The following is a 21,951-nucleotide window of genomic DNA, read 5'->3' as shown; positions in this document are numbered from 1 at the left end:
TTCAACATTTTGGAGAAGTATTCTTTCCCGCCCATAACATCTCCCTTATCTTTCAGACAATCCATTGCCTGACACCATTTTTCTACTCAATGTTCCAACATAATGAGTCCCAATTCACCCTCAGGTTCTTTTTTTCCCAACAATATTAACTTTTTTCACCTATGTTAAAATTATTGACAAATAACTAATATATTTACAGTGTACAACATAATAACTCAATATATATAGAAATTATGAAAGGTTCCCCCTATAGAGTTAATCAACACATCACCTCACAAATTTACCTTTTTTTTTTTTTGGTAAGAACCCAAGTTCTAACATCTCAACAAATTTCAATTATACAATACAGTGTGATCAACTATAATCATCATGTAATACATAAGTTGCGCAGACCTTATTCATCTTATAAATCAAAGTTTGTACCCTTTCACCACTCTCTCCCTGTTTCTCCCACAATGGTAACACCATTATATTAGTTCTGTGAGTTTTGACTTTTTTTTTAGATTTCACATACAAGTGATATCATGCAGTATTTGCCTTTCTCTGGCTAATTTCACTTAGCATGATGCCCTCCAGGTTTACCCATGTTGCTGCACATGGCACAATTTCATTTTTTGTGCCTGAATAATATTCTATATATTTCTATCACATCTTCTTTATCCATTCATCTGTCCATTTTAGACAAACACTAAAGCTTCACTACCTTGAAGGCTAGTATGAATAATACTGCAGTGAATATGGGAATACAGACTGAATCCAGGATTGCTGGTAACTCAGAAGCCAAAGAAAAGTGTAGAAAATTGGTCTGAAAGAAGTTCCTGGCCAACTCATCTTTCAAGACCCAGCCCCTTGCTACCTTGACTCCTGTGCATGCTTCTACCATGGCAACCACCACACTACTTTTCTAATTTGCTTTCGTGAATCCCACCTCCTTCCCATTCTATGATCACACCCATAGGGGCAGGCACCATTGATTCCTGTCTGCATCTCTAACATTTAGAGCAATAGTTTGGGGCTCAGACTTGGGGATCAGATAGGATGGTGTTCTATCCCTTCCCCTCACAAGATGTGTGACCTTGAAAAGCTTTTTTTACTTCCTCTCTCTGAGCTGACTTAACTGATGGGAGGATTCTTGAGAAATATTATTCTCCCTAATTGTTGAGATAATCATAATTACTATTATTAATGCAAGTTCAGCATGCAGTTCAGTGCCTGGCACCATCCATCACAGCTAAATAAATGGTTCAAGGTTCACAAAGGCTGATTTTTCACCCTCTTCTTGCCTCTGTTACTGTCTTTGCCAGGAAATTGTTTTGAGAAATGATATGTACAACTGCTAATTCTAAAACTCTCTTTTCCTGTTTCCAGATTCCCGACCCAGGAGTTCCAGGTTCTAGGGCTTCGAATAAACAGACCCTTGATTACAGAACTTGTCTGGTTTCTTCCCCAGAGCACGCTCTGTGACCACACTGGTTTGTCCATGTCCTCTGCGGCAGAGACTGGATCACTGCCTCAGCCACTGGTACTAGCAAAATGCCAATTATCAGTTTGTCCCTTGCATTTATGTCACCTACATCTATGTCTCATTCCTTCTCTGGTCAAAAATGGCAGAAGAATCACAGTCCATCATAGAGGCTATTAAAAGTGCAGAAATCAAGCTAGGCAAGTTCAAAGTGAAATTTCAGCCTGAGAAAGAGCAGCTGCAGCATGGACTTTTGAAGGATCACTCAAGCCTCTACAGAAAAAAAGAATAACCCACACCCAAGACATAAAATACATGAAAACCTGTAAGACTGTGTTCTACCCATGTCTATAGTCCAGAGTTACACACACACACACACACACACAATAAGTTCCATTTTCAAAGAAAAAAAAATTTCCTCTCAAGCAAATCAAGCCAATAAACGAAGAAAGCAGCAAATAAGATACAAAAATTAAAATTTTAAGTAACCAGGATAACTTCTAGGAAAGAGAAGTCAAACCACAAAATTGGAAGATAATGCAAATTAATATTTAATAATTCAGCCAAGGAAATAAGATAACTAGTATTGTAGAAATCTCTGGATTGTGTGTATGCTGAAGTATCAATTTCATCACAGTGGACAGGGCATCCAATAACTTAAATCAAAAAGAATCTGTATTCCAAAGGACACAGCAGAGCTAGCCCTGGGTCAGCACTCCCTTCTCCACCCCATCTGGTGACAAGATGCCACTGGTATGTGCTTGAAGACTTCAAGAACCCAGAGAACAGAGTCCACTGGACTGCAGATCTGGTAACGTGGGCTCAGATCTCCTCACCCCCACGGTCCCCTACCCCAACCCAGGTCAGCTCCTTGAGTGCTACCTAAGCCACCCCTGTGGATGGTACAGCTATTGATTATCGTTAATGGGAGTGTTGATCACTGCATGTGCTGAAACTTAAGTTCAAATGGGTGTAGTTTGGACTGCTACGAGTGTAGGGCCTGATTCCTGCCTTCAAAGGCCATACGCTTGTGGTAATGACAAATGTCAATACACCACAGATGGCCATGTCAGGTTCTGACTCACTTGACATTTTTATCAGTGATCCAGGAGAGTGGAAATGGCATGTTAATGGCAGCTGCACGTGGCAGCATACTGGACACTGAGCCCATGAGAAGGTGAGGCTGCAGACAGTCCCAGGGGCTCATACGAAGGAAGAAAACCCAGAGTCAGCCTGGCAGAGGCAGATGAGCTAACAGGCTCAGGAAGGAAGGACAAATCACAAGTAATGGACAGGCTGACCGGCAGGCGCCAAGAATAGAAACTCTGGGTGTGAGTCACATCCACGCAGGACAGAAGCCGCTCCGTCAGATCACTGTGTGGATGCCCAGCTCCAAGCCCTGCCAGGGAGGAGAGTGTGTGCTCTCATAGCAAAAATAACTGCCAATAATGAATCTGGAGGGAGGAAGGGCATGAAAAGACGGGAACTCTGGGGAATTGGGGGAGGAAAGGTCAAGGCATTCTGCAAAGGTCAAGAATATGAACACATACTCTGCTTCTTTTGTTGCTCACACGCCCTGACCCTGCTTCTGAGTCACAAGGTGAATGAACCTCACACGCTCACTCTCAAATTGGTGCAACTAATGCATATGGTTTGGGGGTCCACAAACGTTAAACCAACGTCTAGAGTTAGCCCAAGTGATCCTCTACCTGGCTCTCAATTTCTCAAGTATAGGCTCTAACCGTGAACAAAACCCTTCCAGATGAAGAAATACATCCCTAGGACTACCAGAAGTCTCTTTGTCCATTATCACCAACTATTAAAGAACACCAGGCTGTCTCCTCTGGAGGTGTTTAAGGACACTGCCAACCGCTATTGCAAAAACCGCAGAGAGGAAATGGGGTAGGGCGAGGTGGGGATCTTCATGGGAGCCAGAGACAGGGCACTTCTCCTCTTACCTGTTTAATCTGAGGGTTGACAGAGGGCATGGTTAATTTGCTATTAACAGGTTTTGAAATTCTCTGTTGTGTTGGCTTCCTGCCTTTATTCCCTCTTCTTTGCTGGCAAGTCCATCTTCAAGCCATTAACTGCTCATTAGCACCTTCACAGAAAAGAACAGGATGGAAACTGCAAAGGGGGTAAAATGTGGAGTCCCAACGTGATCTGAAACGGAGAAATGGTTTAGCGGGCGGATGTCTTAGATATCACTTAAAATAACAATCTTCTAGATCTAACTCTCGAACGGTCCTTAAAATCAAAGTAAGAAGGATTGTTTCCCCCTTTTTTCATTTTCTTTCTCTTTTTTCTTAAATGGTCGTTGTTATACGACCCTCAAAACTCAGTATCTTGGGATACTATCTATTAATATCTTAATGATAACCCATCTTCTAATTTATAGAAAGGAGTATGAATGCACTGAATCTTCTGTTACTGAGATTTTGTCTCTATTTAAAGTAGTTTTCTACTGGAAACCTGCAGTTTTCCGATTCTTGTGGGTAATGGAAGGGGGTAAAAAGATTGAGGGGGACACTTTCTGGAGTCACCAGAGAGCCTGGGAAGTGGTTATTTCTGGAAAGATAGCCAGGGCCACAGTCTCTTAGTCATCTCTGCAAATTAGGTATTGACAGTGGTAACCCTCTGCGAAGAAGCAAGAATTTAGCAGGCAGGCAAAGACTCCAGTTTTGAATTAAGAGAAAGCCCAGAAACCTCTCTCAGCCATCAGACTGGCCCAGCCTACGCCAGGAGTACTCACGATGGAGACTCATTCATGAAAATCACAGCTGAAGAGGGTCAGGCTTCTCCAAAGGCAAAAACCACCCTTCAGATGCAGCAAATATGGATATTTATGCAAAATGAATGAGATGGGCTGAAGATACCGATTTTATGCCCTGGGGATACGAAGAAAAGTAAGTTTAGTATCGAAGCACCTCTTGGAGATACTCATTCTCCTTGATGTAGCCATAATGGTTTCTGTTTTCCAAACCAACCCCCGACTCCTTCAGATGTTGAAAAGTCATCTCAAAGTTTATACGTCCAAAGACTTAATATGTCCAAAATCAAGTTCAAGTTCACCACCCCCATCTCAACAAGTGGCAACTGTGTCATTTCAGCTGCTCAACTTAAAAATCTTGGAGTCTTTCCCTTGACCTCTCAGTCTGTCTGTCTGTCTCTCTTTCTCTCTCTTTTACACACACACACACACACACACACACACACACACACACACACATCTTATGTCCAACTCACCAGCACCTCCTGCTGGCTGATGTTCCAAGTTCCCTGACATTCTCAACACTTGTCACCAGCTCCCACCCTGGGACCAACTGGTCTCCCTCCACACTCACCCCAATAGAGTCTATTCACTGCACAGTGGCCAGAATGATCCTTTAAAAACTTGAGTCAGATCGTGTTATCGCTCTATCCAAAAACTCTCCCAGGGCTTCTCATGTCACTGAGGGTAAAACCCAAAGCCTCTCCCAGGTCCTACGAGGGCCTGGCACTCTGGCCCTTCCACTGGCCCTTCCATCTCCTCCCTCACTGAGTACATCTTCCCCTTCCCATGGCTCCTGGTGTTCCTAGACCTCCCAGGCAAGCTTCCTCCCTCACGCACTCCAGATCTCTGCTTATGAGAGAGGCCTTCCTGCAATACTCTACATAAAACAGTCATCACCCACCCACTCCCCATCCCCTTTACCAGATTTGACTTTTCTCCAAAGCATTTCCCCACCACGTGTATCTAACTGTGTTTCTTATCTCTCTCCCCCACTATAGGATGTGAGCTTCATCAGCACAAGCTCTTTGTTTCACAACCACATTCCTAGGTCCTGGAACAAAGAGAGACACATCATAGAAACCCAACATGTTTTCGATAAGTGAATATTCCTGTTCACCCTGTCCATATAGTTTCCTCTCTATTTCCTTAGTATGATATGTTTTTATCCATGAGAAAGTGAAAGTGAAAGTGAAGTCGCTCAGTCATGTCCCACTCTTTGCGACCCCATGGATTGTAGCCTACCAGGTTTCTCTGTCCATGGGATTTTCCAGGCAAGAGTACTGGAGTGGGTTGCCATTTCCTTCTCCAATCCATGAGAAAGTCCTTTTGAAAAATGTCTGCTTTATCCAGGCTGGCCTAATGGAACACATGAGCTGTCCACACGAGGCTTGAAAGCAGAGAAATTATTCCCTGAGAGTCCAGGCTTGGGGATAGCAGGGGCCACATCAGGCTGAGGTCCTAGAAGGAATAAATGGAATGGGAGGCAGGTCCAGAGAGAAAAACAGGAGAGGACTCAGGATAGCTCAGAACACCAATCTCTTCTCCCTGTGATTTTCCTTACAAAGTTAAACCCAGGAAGAGTAAGTGATTCGTCCAAGGTCACACAGTTAGGAATGCAAATCAAACTCCTCATTGTGTCCTGGTGTTATTTCCCTCCAAAGTGCACTTGAAAAAGAAAAAAAAAGTATTCAAAAGAAAAAATGTTAGGGTTCTCCCTGCCAGCCCAGTGGTTAAGATTTTGAGTTCCCAATGCAGGGGACGCAGGTTCGATCCCTAGTCAGGGAACTAAGATCCCTGAACGCTGTCCAGTGCAGCCAAAAAAAGTTGAATCACTCTAAAAAAAAAATTATTAAGCTTATTTTAGTCCTGGGTGTGAACTGATGAATCCACTTCAACCCTAACCCTTTTATGTTCAACACTTTTTTCATCAACCTGCATGAAGAGAAAGAAGGCAAGCTTTTCTCATTTGCAGGCGGCACAAATCTGGGAGAAAACAGTTAATAGAGTGAATGACGGGACCAGGATCAAAAAGACAATCAGCAAAAGCAGTGAGCCAAAACTGACCAGACAAAATTTAGGTGGAGTCTCAGAATTTAACTACATAAATGGAAGAAGGAAGAAGGAAATGGGATACAGCAGCAACGCCTATGAAAAACAGAGGTGCTTCAGGCCACCACAGATGTTTAATCAGAGGAACCCAACGGAGTACACAAATCTGGGCCCTAACCCTTGATTCAGGAGATTCTGGTCCAACAGGCCCAGATAACCGTATGCTTTCTAATTTTGTTTTGAATTTTAATTTTTTGGCCATGCCACATGGCATGTGGGATCTAGTTCCCTGACCAGGGATGGAACCTCTGCCCCCTGCATTGGAAGCCTGGAGTTTTCACCACTGGCCCACCAGGGAAGTCCTTGGTATGCTTTTTAAACGTCACCAGTGATTCAGAAATACACCCCAACTTGAGGACCACCTGGCGACAGCAAGATGAGGGTCAGCCACAAACACAGTGGGGCCTCCACAAGCATCAGTGTGGTCTTGGGTTACATTAATAGAAATATAGACTCTAAAATAAAAGTAACTGTATTTTCTTGTACGTAGGTCAAACTTTTCTATTTATTCTTTCATTCACTGCTAAAATGTTAATCAAGTGCCTGTGAAGAGTCGGGCACCAGGCTTACAATTAAAACACAGACCCAGCCCTGTCCTTACAGAGCTTACAGTCTAATGGGGAAACGCCACACCTGTGTAACTGGGGCTTTGCCAGTCTGTGGGTGCACATGAGGATAACTCTCCCAACATTACTCCAGATCCTGATGATGCTCATCTCCATGTGTTTAGAGGAGAAGTCTAACGTCTCCCTAGGATTCTTCACTCAAGATATTTCCAAAAATCTAAGAGGATTTATCACTGTCCATAATTCACTCCCAATTTCTTTTCACTACTTGGCAGGGAGCCAGACTTCATGGAGACTTGTGTGTAGAGGCCAGACCTACTCAGAGCTGGGCTGTGGTCCTCTGTCAGTGGACTGGTTCATCGGTGCAGAGCAGATACTAGACATAAAGCAAATGGTTAGGATACCATCAAAATGCCCTGGGTATCAGACAGGGAGCTTCTGAACTAGACAAGGTGTGATGAGAACTTCAAAAAAAACAGGATTTGAGGAAAGAGATATTATGGAAGTAGAATTCGGAGGACTCAGCCACTGAATGGATGGGGGAAAGGAACCAGGAAGAGGAAGGAGTCAGCACTATTTCAAATCCAAGTCTATGGGATCAAATAACTTAAACATGTTACTTGATGTTGCTTGAGGGAAGAGGGTGAGGAGGGACTGAGGCCTATAAGTAAAGAATATTTATTCTGTTTTGGACACTTTGAGATTGAGATCCTGGTAGGCACCCAGGCAGAAATGTCAAGACAGTGAGAAGGTAGAAATACCTCCATTGGAGTAGGCTGAAGTTGACGGTAAAAATACTAAATTAAATAAATAGGTGAAGGACCACCCTGGTGGTCCAGTGGTTAAGCATCCACCTTCCACCCTCTTGCACTATTGGTGGGAATGTAAATTGATACAGCCACTATAGAAAAGATTCCTTAAAAAACTAGGAATAAAACCACCACATGACCCAGCAACCCCACTTCTCGGCATATGCCCTGAGGAAACCAAAATTGAAAAAGACACATGCATCCTATTGTTCACTGTAGCACTATTTACAATAGCTAGAACATAGAAGCAACCTAGATGTCCATTGACAGATGAACGGATAAAGTAGTTGTAGTACATATACACAATGGAATATTACTCAGCCATAAAAACAAATGCATTTGAGTCAGTTCTAATGAAGTGGAGGAACCTAGAACCTATTATTCAGAGTGAAGTAAGTCAGAAAGAGAAAGATAAATATCGCATACTAACACATACATATGGAATCCAAAAAATAGTACTGAAGAATTTATTTGCAGGGCAGCAATGGAGAAACAGACATAGAGAACAGACTTATGCACATGCGGAGAGGGGAGGAGAGGGTGAGATGTATGGAGAGAGTAACATGGAAACTTACATTACCATATGTAAAATAGATAGCCAACGGGAATTTGCTGTATGGCTCAGGAAACCCAAACAGGGGCTCTGTATCAACCAAGAGGGATGGGATGGGGAGGGAGGCGGGAGGGAAGTTCAAGAGGGAGGGGATATATGTATACCTATGGCTGATTCATGTTGAGGTTTGACAGAAACCAACAAAATTCTGTAAAACAATTATTCTTCAATTAAAAAAAAAAAAAAGAATCCACCTTCCAATGCAGGGGTCTTGGGTTCAATCCCTGGTCGAGGAACTAGATCCCTCATGCCTCAGGGCAACTAAATTCATGAGCTGCAACTAAGGAAGCCCAGGAGCCACAACAGAGGCCCAGTGCAGGCAAAAAAATTTAATTAATTAATTTTAAAAAGCAGATGATCTCTGATCTTTGTAATCCCAGAAAAAACAACTTCAGGAGAGATTGGGAGATGAAAGGTGAGAGGCAAGGATTGGTAAAAGAGGCAGTTAGTTAGAGGAAGTGCAAAAAACAAGACAGATAATAATAAGGCCTCTTATGATTTTAAAATTAATACCAATTTTTAAAATGCTGAGGACATATAAGGAAGAAAATTCTAATTTCCCATACTCCCACCACAGAGAGAAACACTGAGAACATCCTCAGGTAGTTCTCTCCAGACATTTTTTTATGTATATTTTAGGAAGGTTTGTATTGTTTTATTTGGAATCATACCTTAATGCACGTTTATTCCTGATTGCTTCATTTAAATTCTATCTGGAGAATTTTCCTGTGTAACTAAATAGTTTTCAAATACTATTTTTAATACTTTGAGCAATAGTTCACCTTTTGCCTAAATCAAAATGTATGTCAACAGCTAGGATTGTTATTTCAAATCTCTTTCTGTTATACAGATCCATCTTTCTAGATGCTGGAAAGAAAGATAAAGAGAAGAAGTTTGCTCCAAGGTATGACAGGTTGAGGGGGAACAGTGATTTTTGAAGGGTTTTGTCTTTAATACAAAACAAACCTGAGTTTGTTTGAAGACAGAACCAAGAGAAACTGAGGCAGAACACTGAAAGAGGAAGGCTCTGGAGAAGGTATGAGCTTGCAGGGAGGTGATGCTTTGAGCTTCTCCCCCTAGCCTAGAGACAGCAGCCCCAGGAAGATCCCACACGATCACAGCCAGCTACCACATAAGACAGAAATGTGGCCCCACTTCTGTCCAGCCTCACTGCCCTCCCCTTTGGGGGACTGGATTTCCAGCTCAGGAAACTGGGAGGCACTGGGCAGTCATCCTCTCCCAGCTGCCCTCGGGGCTAATGAGATCGAGTCCTCTGAGCCCCTCAGAGAAAGAGGCTACCCAGACTCAGGACCAACTACTGCGCTAATTATTTCGATGGGAGCAAAACAATCACGGGCCACAGTTTCCTCGTTTCCTGTAGGACGATCAGGCCAGGCTCCAGGGGCTCGAGACTACTTCTCTTTCCCTCATTTTCCATCCCCTCCCAGGAGCCCGTGTGTCTCTTCCTTCCACGCCTCTCCACCTTCCTCTGGCCCCCTCCCAGTCCCGTCCCCAACTCAACCCAAAGGAACAATGAAGGTCTCCGAGGTCCAATGTCTGGGTTCAGTTCCCAAGCACTTGAGCCATCCTTCCTCTTTGCGTCTGCAGCCCAGATCTCTCCACAGAGGTTTTGTTGCAGCATCTTCGTATGCTCCACAGCAAACTCTCAATATCTTTGTTCTTGAAAGCACACAAACAGTGTATTGCCAGAAAAGACACAAGTCTCCAAGGGGTAAACATCCCTTTGTGTTTCTGATCGCCTGAGACTGTCACGTCAGAGAGTAAATGAAGCAGCATTTATTAGGCCACCTGCCTTGGTGCCACAGTCAGACAATGCCAAGGAAGCTTGAATGGGAAAGCAGAGCAGACTTATTCTGTAGCCACGGGCGCGCTCTAGTGTTTAGTCGGAGGCCTTAACTCCCCCACAGCCTGACAAGATGAATAAAACAATACGTGGATGCACAATGGATATTCTCTCAGAGCATCTTAATTTCTTATTGCATTACTATTTCCAATCTAGGCCACACAAAGAAGAGCATCTGCTCTTCTGACAGATTATTCAGAGTGAATAAAAGAGTACCTTGGGTTCTCTTAAGAGTGAAAGTAAAAGTGTTAGTCGCTCCGTTATGTCCAATTCTTTGCAACCCCACGGACTGTAGTCTGCCAGGTTCCTCTGTCCATGAGATTTCCTGGGCAAGAATACTGGAGTGGGTTGCCATTTCCTCCCTCAGGGGATCTTTCCAACCCACAGATTGAAGCTGGGTCTCCTGCATAGCAGACAGATTCTTTACCATCGGAGCCATCAGGGAAGCCCCTTAAGCATACCTTGGGTCATTTAATTCACTAGCCATGAGCTGCAGTTACCAAGCTTAAACACTGAGCAGTGAGCATTCTACATCTAGTGAGCTAATGCCAGAAAAGGTTTTCATCGTGACATCCAGCACTGTCAAAATTGTAGAAAAACTAACAAACTCCTATTTTGCTGGCATCACTGCATACTGGGAAAGCAACATGACAATATGTTTAAGTATCATGAAATATAACATCTTTTGATCCTGATTTCAAGAAATAATAAAACAGAATTTTTTAAATTGTATAGACATGAATGTGGACCACAACCTTATCTGCAATGGTTTCTCACTATTATATTACTCATCCGCTTCAAAAAATGACTTTAAAACCTCTTGTATGTGGTTTGATGTGAAATGAAAAGAGCAGATTATAAACTGCATTACAGTATAATTATAAAATGTGTGCATTTTATGGATATGGAATATAAAGTAATGAGAACAGTTGTGTTAAATGATTGGGAGTCTTTTGTTTTTCATTTTTTAATTGTACTTTAACTGCTTAGTAACAGATATTTAGTTAAGGATAAAATTTTTAAATCTACAGTACCCTTCCCAGTCAAGACTAAGCGGTTAACTCTCAGCTTACAGCTTGAGGCCAAAAGACCATTTCAAAGCTTGTATTTCTAAAAGTCAAGAATCCTTTCCTAATTGGAAAGAGAACACAATTAACACACAGTAAAATAAAAGAATTAATAAAAACAAAAGAGCCTATCAGTAAAATCACATCATATGAACTGCATGGCTATCACGAATGATCGTAATGTTTTTATTGAAGGTCAAGGTGAGGGTAATGTTGATACAAATAAATTGGAATAGAATCTAAAGAAAAATACTAGGAGAGAAAATTATACAGTCACACCTATTAATGACAGTTTGATGCTGCTGCTGCTGCTAAGTCACTTCAGTCGTGTCCAACTCTGTGCGACCCCATAGACGGCAGCCCACCAGGCTCCCCTGTCCCTGGGATTCTCCAGGCAAGAACACTGGAGTGGGTTGCCGTTTCCAACGCATGAAAGGGAAGGCGAAAGTGAAGTCGCTTAGTTCTGTCCGACTAGTCACTGGTAAACGTACAGACAGACTAGAGAAAAATTTGAACAGCTTCCTGTTGATGCAATTGTTAATGCAGGAGACCTGGGTTGGATCCCTGGGTTGGGAAGATCCCCTGGAGAAGGGCATGGCTACCCACTCCAGTATTCTTGCCTGAAGAATCCCATGGACAGAGAAGCCTGGTGGCTACAGTCCAGGGGGGTCACAAAGAGTCTGAAAGAACTTAAGCAACTAACACATACACACACTCATGTTACTCCTGTGGTTCAGAATTTTTTACAGCAACTAACCTTAGAGATTAAGGGCATGGGGGTCAAGCATACTTGTGCCTAGTTCTGCTCCCTGCTCAGGAGAAGACCATGTGGTCCCAGCAATTTCTCGAGAGATCCAAATGTTTTCAAAAGCAAGGAAGCAGTAGCCAAAAAGGTGATCGTCTAAAAGGCAGCATTCAAAGGGCCTTGGGAAGAGCATCAGTAACATCAAGTCAGGATTTGGGACAAAGTAAAAACTTCAGGCAGGGTTAGGGTTTTGTTCTCTCCCTACAGATCTGATTTAAGCCCCTGGAGTGGTCATAAGGGGTTTCCCGGGTGGCACGAGTGGTAAAGAACCCACCTGCCAATGCAGGAGATGTAAGAGACACGGGCATCTTCCCTGGGTTGGGAAGATCCCCTGGAGGAGGGCATGGCAACCCACTCCAGTATTCTCGTCTGGAAAATCCCATAAAGAGAGGAGCCTGGCGGGCTACAGTCCATGGAGTCACAAAGAGTCTGACATGATTGAAGCGACTTAGTACATACAGAAGTCATAAGACAGATTGGAAATCACGTACCATGCTCGTACCCAAACAATCTAAAACTGAGACACCATCCAAACAGTTCTAGACTCATGATATGGGGATAGAGACCCAGCCCAGGGAATGTTTCAGAAACAGCCAGACCATCCAAAGGCAGAACAAAAAAATGTAAGGCATGTCCTCAAAGCAGGCCAGACTGTGGTTCAGGGACAAACAAGTCAATTTGGCAAATAACATTAATGTTCTCATAGATGTTTTCCTGGCTGAAATATGTATGCAAATCAATTTAACAGTGGAAAGTTAAAGGAGGAAATGGAGATTATTCACAATCAAAGTAAATAAAAAGCCTTCACAAAGATGAACAAATTATAATAAGAAATAAACCCCTGAGGAAATGTGAATAATTTCTTGTGTAAGAGGGCTGCTCTCATAGCTCAGTAGGTAAAGAGTCTGCCTGCAATGCAGTAGACCTGGGTTTGATCCCTGGGTCGAGAAGATCCCCAGGAGAAGGAAATGGCAACCCAAAAATATGTATTCCACTTGTCAGTGACATGAAACCATGACAGTTGTAGCAAAAGTAAAGTGCAAATATCACTGCAAAGTGGGTTCCCTTTAGCTTCATGATGTAAAATTCCATGCGGGCTATACCCAGGGGAAAACAGAGCTTTCTCTTCTCTTTCTGGGATAAATTTCACCCTTCAATCTGAGAACCACTTTTCAGAGTTCTGAGCTGCTTCTTATTTCTTCTAGCCTCCTCTCTTCACCCTTTTTCCTTCTTCTGACATCTCAACCTACAAAAGTAGGGAATCCCAGATGGGAGTGTTTGGGGCAGACTCCAGCCTTAGGCAAGGGCCTGGATCTTTTCAAAGCTGTTTTCATTGCCCTTCAAAACCACTGAAGCTCACTGGGATCCGACAGCTCACTTTAAACGGCTTACCTGGAAAGCCAATAGCAATGGGTGAGAGGGGGACACAGTGGGAAGTGGGTGGCTCCAAACCAGAGAGGAAGTTTAGCAGGGGATTGGGGTTTTTTTTTCAAGTTTAGGGTTGTAATCACATTCCAAGATAGCACCCTACAAACCAGATGGTTGGAACTCATTAAACTCCTGTTGTTCAGTCGCTCAGTCGTGCCCAACTCTTTGCGACCCCATGGACTGCAGCACGCCAGGCCTCCCTGTCCTTCACTGTCTCCCAGAGCTTGCTCAAACTCATGTCCATTGAGTCAGTGATGCCATCCAACCATCTCATCCTCTGTCGTCCCTTTCTCCTCCACCCTTCAATATTTCCCAGCATCGGGGTCTTTTCCAGTGAGTCAGCTCTTCACATCAGGTGGCCAAAGTATTGGAACTTCATCTTCAGCATCAGTTCCTCCAATGAATATTTAGGACTGACTGGTTTGATCTCCTGAATAGCCCTCCAAGCCACAGATGGAGACCTAACTGCACATTAACTGTGGAATCAGAATTCTAAGTTGGCCCCCAGATCCCTGCCCCCTGGTGTTCACAGCCCGTAAAACCCCTCTCCCTTCAGTGTGGGTAGACCTGTTAATATGATAGGATCAGCTTTCCCTTGCTTAGGTTCCACTGTCTGACAAAGCTAGTGAAACAGCACTCCCTTGCTCACTTTACACTATACACACCTTCTAGAAGCAGACTGCAGAGAGTTTTCTCCAGCTGACATTTTTTTATTTCAAGAGTAAACGCTTTTTTTTTAATTTTTAAAATGTTGTGTTGGTTTCTGCCAGACAATAATGGGAATCAGCTGTAATTATACAAAAAGAAAGCTGAACGCCGAAGAATTGATGCTTTTGAACTGTGGTGTTGGAGAAGACTCTTGAGAGTCACTTGGACTGCAAGGAGATCCAACCAGTCCATCCTAAAGGAAATCAGTCCTGAATATTCATTGGAAAGACTGATGTTAAAGCTGAAACTTTGGCCAGCAAATACTCTGGCCACCTGATGCGAAGAGCTGACTCATTTGAAAAGACCCTGATGCTGGGAAAGATTGAAGGCGGGAGGAGAAGGGGACAACAGAGGATGAGATGGTTGGATGGCATCACTGACTCAATGGACATGAGTTTGAGTAGGCTCCAGGAGTTGGTGATGGACAGGGAGGCCTGGCGTGCTGCAGTTCATAGGGTGGCAAAGAGTCAGACACAACTGAGCAACTGAACTGAACTGATCCCGTCCTTCCAGAATCCCATCCCTCCAGGTCATCACAGAGCACTAGGCTGGGCTCCCTATGCTACACAGCAACTTCTCACCAGCAATTCATCTTACACTTGATAGTGTATATATGTTGATGCTACTCTATCTATTCATCCCACTCTCTCCCTCCCCCACTCTGTCCACAAGTCCATTCTCTACATCCACATCTCCATTCAGGAGGGGATCTTTTATGTAGGAAGAGAAAAAGGCATCAGTGTGCCAAGCAGAGATAAATCGGGTTAAATTAGTAAGTGTAGAAGAAACTGAGCTGAACAGCAGACCTTGTAGTGAGAGACAAGAGGTGGGAAAAGGAAAAGGCAAAAAGCAGAACTGTGGCGTGCTTTGCATCTGTGACTTCAAAAGTCAGAGGAGGGACCTCCCTGGTGGCTAAGACTCTGCGCTCCCAATGCAGGGGGTCCTGGTTCTATCCACACATGCCCACTGCCATTGGCCCTGGTGCCCATCCCCCTTCACTTGGCAGTGGCTTTCGGGTAAGAATAAAACACATCTCAAAGAAGAAAACAGTAATGTAGGTTTAGACTCTGTGCAGGCTAATTGGCTCCATCTTGGATGGAGAGGGAGTTGTTCAAGAGAGGAGTCTGCAAGAGTTTGTGCTTTGGGCAGAGAAAGAACAGGAAGACTCTGATTTGTGTACTGAAGGGAAAAGTTGGACTTCTGGGGGTTACTGACTTGTTGCTCCTCCCGCTGGTCAACCAGGGAATAAACCGTGTAATTACACATCCATATCCCCTCACAGTTCTACACATCAGCATCAACCTGGAAGGCACCATCATCTGGAAATGGTGAATGATCATTTTTCCAGGGTCCTGGGTAATTGGCTTGGGTCAGAAGCAATCCATACAGGCTGCTGTTACATTGCACTCTATTCATTAGAAGTTAGCTTGGAGCAATCAGCAAAGAAATAAACCCCAAAAAAGTTAACGCTGGCTTCCACAAATCCAAGTAAACAACCCAAATTGCAAAGCTTGCTCCACTGAGACAGCAACCTAGGTTCCGTCTATCTTTTGGCTCTTACCACGTGGAGCCTTGATCTCATGGTCCAAGATGACAGCACCTCCCTTCCAAGCAGCAAGATGAACAAAGGTTCTCAAAATGGGCTGCACAATATTTCCACTTGCGCCCACTGGGCTACATACAGTTTAGTCACAGGTCACACCCAGCTGTGAAGGAAGTGGCAAAACATAAGTGTTTATTCCACTCAGCTAGATGCTGAGCAAAAAATTGAGAGTTCTGTTACCACAGAAGGGGAGCACAAAAGTTAGGAGAAAATTAGTGATCAGTGCCTTCCTGTCCCTGACCTTAACATCATCCAGATGGAACGAGGAAGGGAGAACAGGGAATAAACGTACAGCAGCACAGGTACTGATTTTAGAAACATCAGTGCCCAAGCCGTTCGAGCCATTTGGTCTAATGTATATTTTAATTTTAATAGAAACAACAGTGCCCAGATGGTTGGAGTGGTCCAATGTATATATTAATTTTAATGACTTAATGCAGACCAAGAACTGACCTTTGAGAAGAAAGGTGTCTCCTGGATGGCCACTGCCATAGCTGCTGGAGAGGAGTAGGAGATTAATCGAGAGGATGGTGGGAAGGTGCGAGAACCTGAGAAGACAGGCCTTGGGTTCCCAGGAGAAGGAGAGGAACCAAGACGGAAGAGGGAAGGCACACAGATGTCAAAAGCAGCCACCGTCTCCACGACTGTACCACACGTGGAGGGTCTGATACCTGGTTAAGTTCAGGCTTCACTTCAGGCATTCTTACCTCCCAGAAACCAGGCCTCATCTTTGAGAAACACCAACAAGGATACCAGTCTGAAAACAGAAGAGCAAGCCCAGCTTGAAGGAGGCCCCCACAGCAGGAGTCGAAGGTGGTGTTCCTACGGCCTCAAACTGCCATGGACCACACTCTACACTAGCTTGTGTTCCTGTCCCTACCAGTAATGTGCTGGAATCATCCAGCAAGTCTCCTGGAATCTCTAAACTACAGTTTCCTATTAATGTAAGTAGGAATAATATTTCTGCCCTCTGGCTGTCTCTTAGGTTCATGGAAAGCGTAAAGAACTTTAAGTGCCTTGGAGAAAGACAATTTGTATATTATATAATTATAGTATGCAATAGATAATCTATAATAATACCTATAATTACACATTAAATAATATATTTATATATCAATTATATCATCATATATAATAGAAATATGTGTATATATGATTAATTATATTATATAATAATATATAGTATATAGTATTATATAATATATAGTATATAGTATAATATAGCATATACTAATTGTATAATCACTCAATATGATTATCATAGTCATATTATGGTAAGTATTGTCACATAATATAATAACATTATGACATAATATAATGTATACTTTTAGATTATTACATAATATTACATAATATAATTTCATAGTATATTTATAATACTAAAATTATATGTATTTATATGACTATATAACTATACAATATAGTATATAGTATATTATATATAACATTATTTCTATTTAAAAATAGGGAAGTTTAGGAAATCTATATTACTATTTATAATACAGATTTATATATATATATAATATAAAATAGTCACATACAATTTACACAGTTTCAACTATGAACTAGAGGTGTGATGGAAAACCTGGAGGTGGAAGAGCAAATTTGGAGGAGCCGCTCACGGACCCTGGACCACCCATCCACCCTCCAGCCGCTGGGAGGCGGCTTTCACAGCCTCCTTCACCGCCCACGCGCTCCGGCCCCACGGCGGGCTCTCCTTAGCTCACCCCTGCACGCGCATTCTTTCTGAAAAAAGCACTAAGCCACTGAAATAAGCTTCCTGCGAAAGGTTATGACTCGTACAGGGCGCTCTGTAAGAGGGAGACCAGCGGTGGAAAAAACCACGGGGGCAGGTTCGGCTCCGGCTAGAAGGCCCGTGGCCCGGGCTCCTTCCCGGCCGCCGCGTCCTCCCACCTACTTCCTCTCCCTGGGCATCTGGGTCCACGACTGTGCTGAGCGATCCAGTCCCCCGAGCCAGCCATGGCCACGGCCTCCAGGAGACCCCGTTCCCCCTGCTCGCCCCCTCGCCCCGTCCGCCCAAGGCGTCTGCGCCCACCCTGCGCTGGCCACCTCTCCCGTCCCCCACGGCCCCGCGTGGGTCCTCCCTCACCTGGTCCCGCTGGGCTGACCCCACTCACTGAGACGTTCACTCACTCCTCCTGTGAACACGGCTCGGCCGCCGGAAGAGCGGCGAGGCCGGGCTATCACGTGCCCGTCTGAACGCAAGACTGCGTTCAGCAGCCGCTGGGTCCCTTCTCCCGGGAGCCGAGGGTCCTCGCGCCTCCGCCTTCTCCTGTCGCCCTCTCCTCGGGACCTCCTCGGGATCTCCAGCTCGCACTTAACCACCTGAGCACCGCACGGTCAGAGCCAAGGCCAGCACACGCTGGCCACGGGGCCAGGGACGTGGTGGAGGAGGTCACGGAGAGGACGTGACTGCGCTGACCCGTGAGCCACTGGGCAAGCGGAGGCGGGCTTTTGAGATTCTGACGAATGGTGGATGCTGGGACCCAATCCTCTTGCAGCTGCCCGAGGTAAGCCTCTGGGTAAGTTTATCAAACCCACCACCTACCAATCTGCCTCTTTCTTGCCCTCTATATTCATGTCCAGTTTCAGATTCCACCCAGGGAATTCTGAGATTTTCAACCAACAGGACTGCAGTGCCCTGGAGTCATCATTTCTCCCTTCGCCTTCCTCCAGCCTCACATACTCCCCAAACTTGATCCTACAAGGCCCTTCTCTGGTGTCAGAACCCCGGGACCCACACTTCCAGGAGAGGAAGGACCCCTACAGCAGATGCTTTCCAAGAAGGGAGGGAAACATGCATGCGCATCTGGAAGCATCAAGCCTGACCCCCTCCCCCTTCCCTCACCACATCCTCCTTCCTAGGACCACCAGCTACCCCTCAGAATCCCCAAGTGTGCCAGACCTTCCGGTTACAAATTACAGATTCTTATTTAAACTTCCAAAGTGAATAGCACCTGTACATCCTAAATCCTAGAGAAGTTGGTGGTGTGTTGCCCTCCAGACGCTTACGATCCAGTTAGAGAGGTGAGAGTGACCCAAATAAAACAGAGCCAGAATGAACAGCATAAGGGCTATGACAGAGCAGAATGGTATGTAAGTCTGTTTCTTCAGCACACAACAGAGCACCTGAAAAACGTACTAAAAACTTATTAAAACGTTTATTTAGAAAAAAATAAAAAGCAAATCCAAACCATTAAAAAAAAACAAAAACTTTGTTAGTAGGTCTGGAATAGGCTTGTGGTCTTTATTTAAAAAAAATCCCAGGTGATTTTGATGCTAAGAGGCCAAAGATACAGTCTAGTGATACAGCACAAATAGGTACCGCAGATTAGTTAGCAGTTTACTACTAAAACTAATTAATACTGAAAACTATGTTTTCTCTACTAGCCAGTTCCGTTACTGTACCAGTCACCACTCTAAGCAAGACCAATAACTCCATTTCAAAATGAAAAATCAAAAACTACAGAAGTGCCGTACTATGTGGAAAATCTCAAACACATTCCTTGACTTCCAAAAGCAATCAAAAGAAATTAAAAAAACCTCATTTTGTATCTCTGAGCATCAGGCAAAAAAAATATATATTCACCTTTTTTTTGGAGGAATTACTAAATTTTGTTGCTGTGGGTTGAATCAGGTATCTGGGGCAGCTGCCCTAAAACTCGAATATTGTTCACTTATTCAGGCCTTGGAACCTGAAAGCATCAGTACCAGCCTACCATGTCTTCCTGTGACTTCAACACTTTACCAGCAGGATCCAACTCAGAATCACTAGAAGGGGAAAGCATTCTGATAAAAGAAAACCATAACTTGATTCCATCTGTACTGCCAGGTCAAACAGGATCTTAATATATGTTCTTTACTATAGGAGTAACAAAAACTTTACTGTCAGTTGCCCAAATTATTTTTCCTGTAACTGAAAGACATCTGAAAAGAAAAGGAAAAAAAAAATGAGTTCTTTCAGAGAGATTGGGTGAATTTTTCCATCGATCCAGAGGTAGAGGAGATTTCTCGATTCTTGTGGTCTTGATCAATCCGCTCAACCCTGAGAGCCATCAACCTTAGAGCGAGAAAGGAGGCCAAACTGCTGCCCACACCACCCAGCAAACTCTCCTTCGAGCTCTTACCAATCCCACCTGCTGGGATAGACCTGTGCAGTTCAAAGATGGAAGAGATTGTGGTCATCCATCCTTTCACCTTCTACCAGCCTCTGTTTTACAGGTAAAGAAACAGAGGGCCAGAGATTCATGGTTGCAGAGCTAAGGCCACCTCTCCTGGAAGTGGGAGGGGCCCTCAATCACCTGGCTGCCCAAACTTGGTTGCTCCAGTGTTCCCTCTTTTGGAAAGAGGGCTATAGAAATGGGAGTGGGTTCCTCTTGCCACCTAGCCTTGTGTGTTTTGAAATCATCCATTAATCCACTTGGCAGCCTTGCGATGACAATACATTTAGCCCTGCTGGTGGTCCAGTAACACTTCGTCACTAGTGGGGATGGGGCTAAATGACTTGCAGTGAATGGGATGACTCCCCAGGGAGAAAGAGGCCATCAGGAAGGAAACCTGCGTTCATGGGGTCACCATCTCCCTGCACAGAACCTGGAGCTAAAGAAAGGGCTCAGGAGAGGCACCTGCCCAAGCAAGGGAGTAGGTAGAGCTTTGGTTGCAGGCTTCCTCTGTTGTATTGGTAGAAGCCTGCAGAAAAGGAGGGGATTGGGGAAGGCTCCATTTACACCCTAAAGGTCTAGCAGGCCTGGGTTCTCCTGAGCTCAGGGAAGATGTTCAGCGCCCAGTAGCCTAGAGCCAGCCTGGGACGTGGGGTGCTGGCAGGGCCAGGAAGGGGTGCTGGGCTGCCTGGCCTACGGGTTCCAGTGCCAGCCAGGTGGACAGGCGAGGAAGGAGGAGGCCATTTCCGGCTGGCTCACTCCCTACCCCCCACCCTTCACAGGTGCTCTCCCTTCTGACTCTGCCCTCCTCCACACCCACCCTTTTCCTGGTTTGAGTTCAAAGCTTAGCAACTAGCCCCGGCAGCTAACAACACCTGCTCACTCAAAAACCTGGCGCGCCGTCAGGGGACCAGCACGGAACCTACTAGTTTGACACCACCCCTTCCAGCAAAGCCAAGATGCTGGAGGGAAAGAGAGAGGACACGGCCCAGAGCACTGGCCCCTGGCCACGTGGCCGCCTCAGAAGCTCACATTTGCATCGGCTTCCTTGGGCCCCCAACCGCGGACCCAGTCGGCAGAGCGCACAGAAAACAGGTGGCATGCGTGCGCGGCCTCTGGCGGATGTGCTGAACGCCCACCGCAGATGCAGCGACCCCCTCCTGGCAGGTTTCTTGGCACCTTCCAGCCCTTCCTGAGCCAGAGGCTCACAGGACCTGGCTTCCTGGGGGGAGATGCAGCCCCTTTTGTACAATCATCCAGGATCCGTCACTCACCCCCACAGGAACTGGGCACTGCCTTTTCTAGGTCATGAAAACCTCTGCCTACACCTCCCTGCCCACAGATCCTGCCAAGTCACAGTGACACCAGGTCCTGGAGAGACCCAGATCATGGAGGCCTCCAGGAGGAAAATCGTCATCCCCGGCCACTGAGCAGCAAATAGAAGATTCTGGAACCCCCTGGAACACAGGTCTCCAGGTCTAACCACTTACTGGTCCCACCCTGGACCAGTCAAATGATGCCCTATTTTCACAAAGGTCTCCTCACACCTGGAACAGTTTGACTTAAAAAAAAAAAAGAACTTGTTGTTGTTGTTGTGTTGAAATGGCTACTGACTGTTAGCTTTCAAATTTCAAATCACTGGAACTTTCTGAGCATGAAGTTGTTGACCAAAAAAATACAAAAATACATGCAACCTAAAAGTTGAGAGCTATAAATATGCTTTATTTAGTGGAAATTTGTAGTCTAGGAGGCAGCATGTCCTGTAACCCTGAGAGAACTACTCTGGGAGTGGGTAGGGTCAGCCTCGGGGAGCCATGGGGGTGGTTGTTGGAGAGCCAGGTTATATATAAGTTTTGCAATGAAGGGCAGGTATTCTGAACACCAAAAGTTTTGTTGTAAATTAAAGAACACCAAATATCCCACGTTAAGGAATTTAGGGCTTTTCTACGTGTGGAAAAATAAA

The 21,951-nt window shown here is 44.7% G+C and overlaps 2 long non-coding RNA genes across 2 annotated transcripts in view; one reads left to right on the top strand and one right to left on the bottom strand.

Moving 5' to 3' along the window:
- LOC145518714 (uncharacterized) overlaps positions 1-18,210 on the bottom strand; it is a 71,535-nt gene extending 53,325 nt beyond the window's left edge. The window contains exons 1-5 of the long non-coding RNA XR_014063215.1: positions 17,918-18,210; positions 16,515-16,564; positions 16,261-16,369; positions 15,766-15,910; positions 3,421-3,563 (exon numbers count right to left, since the gene is read on the bottom strand). This is a non-coding gene — a long non-coding RNA (uncharacterized LOC145518714). The remainder of the gene's footprint in view (positions 1-3,420; positions 3,564-15,765; positions 15,911-16,260; positions 16,370-16,514; positions 16,565-17,917) is intronic.
- LOC145518716 (uncharacterized) lies at positions 15,961-21,951 on the top strand. The gene is made up of 3 exons (XR_014063217.1): positions 15,961-16,751; positions 17,360-18,338; positions 19,219-21,951. It is a non-coding gene; the product is annotated as an uncharacterized LOC145518716 (long non-coding RNA).

Source organism: Giraffa tippelskirchi, chromosome 8, assembly GCF_054371585.1.
Source record: "Giraffa tippelskirchi isolate mGirTip1 chromosome 8, T2T-mGirTip1v1.2.pri, whole genome shotgun sequence".
NCBI lineage: Eukaryota > Metazoa > Chordata > Mammalia > Artiodactyla > Giraffidae > Giraffa > Giraffa tippelskirchi.
Note: the sequence above shows the minus strand (reverse complement) of the source record. Positions and strands in the feature narration are given on the sequence as shown.